Source organism: Myotis brandtii, unplaced genomic scaffold (genome assembly GCF_000412655.1).
Source record: "Myotis brandtii unplaced genomic scaffold, ASM41265v1 scaffold794, whole genome shotgun sequence".
In the NCBI taxonomy this organism is placed as follows: Eukaryota; Metazoa; Chordata; class Mammalia; order Chiroptera; family Vespertilionidae; genus Myotis; species Myotis brandtii.
The window spans coordinates 2,086,346-2,093,691 of NW_005371198.1; the positions used below are offsets into that span (position 1 = coordinate 2,086,346).

Below are 7,346 nucleotides of genomic sequence, written 5' to 3' on the forward strand. Positions count from 1 at the left end.
GTTTCAAACTGCCAGCTCAGAGGCCGGCAAGGCAGGCAGGGAACGTTGGAGTCCTCCTTCACTGAAGCAAGCAAGCCTCATGTTCGCTTCCAGCTGCCTGGCTGCCGGCCGCCATCTTGGCTGGCAGTTAATTTGCATATCGCCCTGATTAGCCAATGGGAAGGGTAGCGGTCGTACGCTAATTACCATGTTTCTCTTTTATTAGATAGGATAGAAGATATTTGGCTTGTCAAGTTTACATTGAATAGTGATTCTGTTACTGTGATCCAACATATTATAATCTCTTCCTGATCTTGCCATTTAGAAATTTGATAAACCTCCCTTCTAAGTATTAAAATCACTTATGTAAAATTTTATCAGGAGAAGCTTGAGCACAGACATCTTTGGCTTACAATTAGAAACAAGCCTCTCACAGACATCAATCACTACTCAGTAGGTATACTGCTGTTATCGCCATTTAATTCAGAAGGATTCAGGAGAGTCCTTTGTAAAACCTACCTACTCCACAAGTCTAGCAATACTGTGTTTTTAAAAGGAGAATAAATTAAGACTTGAGACCTTTTCAGGGATTCTCTCTCATTTCTAATGATTAGGGTGTGTTGTTGTTTTTTTCTATGAAAAAAACCATTCTCCTGGTAATTCACTCTAGAATCTTGCCCAGAGTGACCTCAAACTTACCAGACTACAGTATGACACATATTATTTAGTTCAAAGCAAATAATAACATTTTTCTAATACTAGAATATCCTTTGACCATGTCACTTCATTAAAGGATGTATAAGCTATAGAAGTGAAAAAACAAAACTAAAGAAATGCCCTAAAAATTACAAATATGCAAAGAATAAACATGATAAAAAGTCAAAACCAGGAACAAAGCACAAACTTCAAAGATAGAAAACTAGAGAGAATTATCCTTTAATCAAATAGCATGAATCTCTTACTAGATGATCCTAAAAAAGATAAAAGGATATTCTGTAACCTTTTATTTAGGGGGAAGAATGTAAATTTGCTTCGAATTTTATGACCAATAAATATAACATGCTACAAAAATCCAGAAGTAAATTATTAATTGTCATTTCATTGACAACTGACTACATTTTAATAAGAGCAAATTTTTACATCAAAACTTTTACTTTTCTTTTTCAATTCAAAACTATTATGTTCTTATAAATGAAGCATCATATTTTTCTAATTAACAATGAATATAAAAATAAAAACAACTCACTTTGTCAACTTTTCACAATACAACTCTAGCTCACTACAGATCTCTGTCTTTTGGGAGTGGAAAAGATGCTTAATTGCAGAATGTTAAAGCTATACAAGGAAGCCAAGAAAGTTTCATAATGAAGAGAAAACTATCTAAAATTAAGAGTCCATGATACCTCCAAATTGATGAATTAGATATAATTCTAATTTCTACCTAAAGTTTATTCAGAAAAATATTTGTTATTCTTCCCAGTAAAAAACAAAGTTATAACCATACTTGAGTCACCTCAATTAAGCATGTTGACATTTCAAACATATGTAAATTTGTAGGACTGACATCAGAATCACTAAAAATATATATAATAATTTTTAAATATTTCATTTAGTCCAAATTTTTTCCTACAGCAAGGCCATATTTGCCTATATTCGCTTAACTCTGAAGTGCTTTACCCATTTCTGAATAATTCTTTTAGATCAATTAGTTAACACACTTAACATGCAGTAAATTACTCACATGCTCCATAATCCTTAAGTTTGAAAATTACTGGAAAATGTGTGTTACTGTTTTTTTAAGCCAATCATTGAAAAAGACACATAGAAGCTTACACAATTCTAATGGGGGAAAGGAGGGTAATAGAAACTACTTATGAAGGCCACATTTTGCCTCTACAAAATTTATATACAAATACACACACACTTACACAGATTATTTATTCTTAAATGTGCCTCATGAACCACGGTTATTGGGAGCAATGAATGTAACTTTGTGAAAGGAAAACACAGCACTTAGAATTACTACACTAAAACAGGAGTTGGTTTCACTGCTATTTTTTACCACATTTGAAACAAGTCACAATTTTTAAATTATAGAGACAAATTAACTTAAAATTCAATATTCCAAATGTCCATCAGTAACTCATCCTACTCACAATTATACAAAGGGCTTTAATTTCAATAATCTTAAAAAGATATTTAGGCATTAGATTAGTTTTAGCAACAGCTTTGAATTATTAATGTTTCAAATATTTTCCAATTTTCTGATTAACTCTAAATACTCATCACAAGAACAAATTAATATTACTTCAAAGATTCTATTATTTTGTAAACTCAGAATTGAAACCATGGATGCTACATGTGAGCTGAGTTTAAGCACTTAACATATTGATAGCCATATGTGATAGCTCAGTTTTCTATAAGTATTTTGTGCAAGTAGCCTCAGAAATGTTTTCTTTATCAATTGAATCTTAATTTCATATTTTACTTACTTACTGAGGTCATCCTCTCATTAAGTATCAAATACAAAATACCTAAGAACAACAGAAAGAGGAAAAAAGATTGATTTGGATTATCTTTTAAGATTCAGTATGAACAAATCAACCACCTCTTTGCTTTCACCAGGCATGTAAATAGAAATAGTCAATCATAGGGGTTATTGGTTTTTTTGCCCGAAGACTACTTGAAGAAAAGTGGTGCAATCCTTTTCAAAGGCACTGATTGATTAGGGCCATAAGAAAGCCCAGATTCTGTTTTCTAGGGGCACTAAAGGTCAGACTAGTATCAGTACCTCTCCCAGCCAGAGCCAAGGATCTAACACAAGCCTGCAGGTGGAAACAGTTGGGTCCCACCCCAATTTGTACATCAGTAGCTTTATTGAGGCTCAGAACAGTTGAGAATTGAGAAGCTTATCTTTAGTACTTTGTGTCTTTGATACTTGGCTTCTCTCTTAGAAGAGAAATAAGTTGTTGGCTGGTATGCAATTGATGTGATCTACACTCTGAACAAATACCATTCACAGTTGCCTCTGAATAAACAAGACACTTTTTAAATTAGTTTACAAAGAATTTTGTATGCCCTTTTGGATGCTGATAAGGAGCAGTGCAGAAGCCAACTCTCTTAGGTCAGCTCAAGTTAGTGACAACACTGTATCATTGATAACACCATTTTGAACTTGAGCCTCTTTCAGTTTCCTTTATAGTAAGTTATGTTTTCTTTTCAAGCTGCTTGGGCTGCAGGTGTTCAAACTTCTACAGCTATGCCAAGGAGTTGTACTTACAGATCAGAAAGGGCTAAATGCATGTTTCTAATGAAGCAATTAAACTTAAGTGCCCCCTTGTTGAGAAAAGTAGGCTGATACCTAAAGTGAGTTCGGAATAAAGATTAGCACAGAGCACATGCTGTTAGTAGTCTGTAATTAGATTACTGATCACATTATTTTGTTTGACCTTATTTTTTTTCCCCCCAAGGAGAAGAAGAGCCCTAGCCAGTTTGGTTCAGTGGATAGAGCATAGGTCCCCGGATTGAAGGGTTCCAGGTTCGATTCCAGTCCAGGGTAGGTACCTCAGTTGCAGTCTCTAGCCCAGGCCCTGTCGGGACTTGCAGGAGGCAAGCAATGGATGTGTCTCTCTCACAGCGATGTTTCTGTCTCCTCCCTCCCTTCCACTCTCTCTCTAAAAATCAATAGAAAAATATCCTTCGTTGAGGATTAACAACAAGAAAAAAAGAAAGAAAGGTAAATTGTAAATCAATAGTGTGCTGATAAATTTTTTTAACTCCATCACATTATAAAAATTCAAGGGTAGGACCATATATAATCCTATATAATAAAAGGCTAATATGCAAATTGAGTGAACTTCAGAACTACCGGTCGATATGACACACACTGACCACCAAGGGGCAAATGCTCAACACAGGAGCTGACCCCTGGTGGTCAGTGCACTCCCACAGGGGGAGCACTGCTCAGCCAGAAGCCCTGAGCCAGGCTCACCGCTGGCAAGCACAGCAGGTGGCGGGAGCCTCTCCTGCCTCCGTAGCAGCGCTAAGGATGTCCAACTGACGGCTTAGGCCGGCTCCCCTTGGGAAGCCGGCCTAAGCCGTCAGTCGTCCCCCGAAGGCTCCCGGACTGCAAAAGGGTGCAGGCTGGGCTGAGGGATTGTCCCCCACCCCAGTGCATGATTTTCATGCACTGAGCCTCTAGTTGCTAGATAAAAACAAATACTGAGCTATTTACTTGTGTAAGGCAAACATCACACAATAATTCAGGAAAACTAAGTGTAAAGGACTATTTCCCTATTTGTTTAGTACTTTTTAAAGCATTGACTATCCGTGTATATCTTGTCAGAATTCTCATATTGCAATATTTTAATTAATTATTCCTAGCATTTTCATTATTAATAGCATGTCAACTTGCTGGTTGATGTTATCTAATGTTAAAGTTTTGTTTTGAAAAATGACCACAAAACCAATTTACCTTTAAATTTCCAAAGCAGTTAAAACAAAAATATCAAACTAGCCTTATTTAAAAGAAATGCTTTCCTAAAATAATCTTTTCAAGTTGGAATTTTCTAAATTTTAAGGTTAAAGTATTTATAGGACTATTAAATACCTTTCTAATCATGGTAGGATTATCTCCATTCTATTAAGTTTGAAAATGAAAGCAAAGTGACCATCTGCCCAGGTTCAGCTGAGATTTTCTTGATTTTAATATTGAAAGTCCTATGTTCCTACGGGGTTAGGAAACCTCCTAACCCCAGGCAAATTAGAATGGTTGGTTTACCTTAAATAAGAGTAAAATATAGTTAAGACTGTGGGCATAATCTTATACAAAAACTCATAATATATAGCTGATGTTCAAAGAAGACATTATGTTAACAATCTGATGCTTCATAAATAAAATATTAAAAATATAAAATAAGTCTAAAAAATTAGGTCATAGTCCGTTCTCAATTACCTCTCATGGCTGTGGAATGCCAGCTGCTGCCATTTCAAATATCATATTTACTGTTCATTTCCTCTGCTAATCTTTTACAAATACCATTAATAAGCATTAGTTTCAGTGATTCATTTACATTTAACTTCCTCTTCTTTCCTCTTACTTATGAAAGTATTTAAAAACAATAAATCGGCCTGAATAAATTTCCCACATTAAATCTAACGTATAGGTTTCCAAAATGCCCTTAAAATTGGACCAAAAGTTCCAACCTATGACTTACTTATATTCAGCAAAAGGACACTCTTGATTACAAATAACGAAGGCAGATGAATGAGTATACTTATCATTTTGGAAACTTTCTAAACTTTCACAAGAATACTTCAGTTCTAATTGCAGAGTTTCATGTGGGAATGACACTTAACAGAACTAAAGAGATACCATAGTACCTGAAATACAGCATTACTAAGCAACAGTCTTTTCTCGTTAGAATTCAGTAATTAAGATTTGTTAAGCTTCAAAATTTTGACACCTCTCTCATATTTTACTTTCAGAAAAGTTAGGGTATTCTTATGAAACACCATCAGTTATGCTTATATGCAGTCTTTTCTACATGAAAAAATATGCTACTCAGAACTGAAATTTAACTAAAGGCAATTGTGTGGAAAAGGAACAAGACTTGCACTGTACTTTTTTTCATTCACAAACCCACCATTTACTTAAAACTGCATCCATTTATCTCCCTTTTTCTAATGGCAAACACGGAAATGAATGATAATATTGGGGTACAAATGAAAGTTAATCCTACCTAATTCAGCCATACAAAAATATTTAAGAACCATATGAAATTGTCAGTATTTAACAATTTTTAACCCACAAAGAATGGCAATTTTACATGGTTGAAATAATAGTAAGTAATAAACAGTGCATGCATATTACATTCCTAATTGGATGAATAATTGCATACTTCCTATGCTGCAATTTCAACCACATCTCTGAATATATTTTGGACAACTCTATTGGAAGAAGGTTCCAAGATAGAAGCAAAGATTTAATTCTGAGTCTGCTTGGATGATGCATTCCCAAACTGAACTGAAACTTTGAACTTCCTAAAATTTAAATCAAGCCTTGTACATTTAAAGCGAGGGTAAAAATCCTAATACCTCCAGGAGCTATGTGGGTCAGGTTTAAACCCCCCTTATCCCTGGGGAACCCCTCCCCATGGATGCCTGAAACCATGAATAGTATCAAACCATATCCTATATAATCCTATATAATAAAAGGATAATATGCACATTGACCCTAACGGCAGAACAACCAAGAACAACCGGGAACAACCGGTAGCTATGATGCACGCACTAACCACCAGTGGGCAGACACTCAACACAGAAGCTTCCCCCTGGTGGTCAGTGTGCTCCCACAAGGGGAGCTCCGCTCAGCCACAAGCCGGGCTGACGGCTGTGAGCGCAGCGGCAGTGGCAGTGGGAGCCTCTCCTGCCTCCTCCCCAGTACTAAAGATGTCTGACTGCAGCTTAGGGCCGCTCCCCTGAGGAGCAGGCCTAAGCCGGCAGGTGGATATCCCCCAAGGGGTCCCGGGCTGAGGGCCCCCCACCCACGAGTGCATGAATTTTCGTGTGCCAGGCCTCTAGTATATACTATATGAGAATCTTAAAAGCAGCAAGAGAAAAACAACTTGTTGCATACAAAGGAAACTCCGTAAGGCTATAACCAGATTTTTCAGCTGAAACTCCACAGGCCAGAAGTGAATGGCATAACATATTCAAGTGCTGAAAGAAAAAAACTTCCAACAAAGAATTAATTCTCTAGCTGCAAGTTTATCATTAAGAGTTGAAGAGATTAAGAATTCTTCAAATAAGCAAAAGCTAAAAGAGTACATCACCACTAAACCAGCCTTACAAGAAAGAAATGACACTAATTAAACAAGAAAGCATACAAAAGTAAAAAATCTCGCTAAAAAGGGTAAATATATAGTAAAGCTAGTGGATCACTCACTTATGAAGCAAATATGAAGGTTAAAGGACAAAAGTAGTAAAATTAACTAAATGACAATAATTAGTTCAGGGATGCATAAAATAAGATGATGCAAATGTTGTGTGGACTTCAGCAAATCATTTAATTTTCTTAACCTAAATTATCTCATACTACCTGCAAAACAGCTGTAAGTAAGCAACTGTGTATATTCCATCACTGGTATGAATGCACCATACACTTTGGGATACACTGTATTCAACACCAAACAGAAAATTTTACATTTTAAACTTACTATGCTTACACTCTCATCTAATCTAAACCACATGACATTTTTTTAAAAATATATTTTATTGTTTTTTTTACAGAGAGGAAGGGAGAGGGATAGAGAGTTAGAAACATTGATGAGAGAGAAACATTAATCAGCTGCCTCCTGCACGCCCCC

The 7,346-nt window shown here is 35.9% G+C and overlaps 1 protein-coding gene across 4 annotated transcripts in view; it reads right to left on the minus strand.

Annotated features, from left to right (window-relative positions):
- XRCC4 (X-ray repair complementing defective repair in Chinese hamster cells 4) overlaps window positions 1-7,346 on the minus strand; it is a 185,546-nt gene that overhangs the window by 170,063 nt on the left and 8,137 nt on the right. Inside the window, exon 1 of one of the 4 annotated variants that reach the window (XM_014531209.1) lies at window positions 2,472-2,502. The exons of the other annotated variants lie outside the window; for them this stretch is intronic. The gene's annotated coding sequence lies outside the window, so the exon portion shown is untranslated. Of the gene's footprint in view, window positions 1-2,471; window positions 2,503-7,346 lie in introns of those variants that run through there. 4 annotated transcript variants of the gene reach the window in all.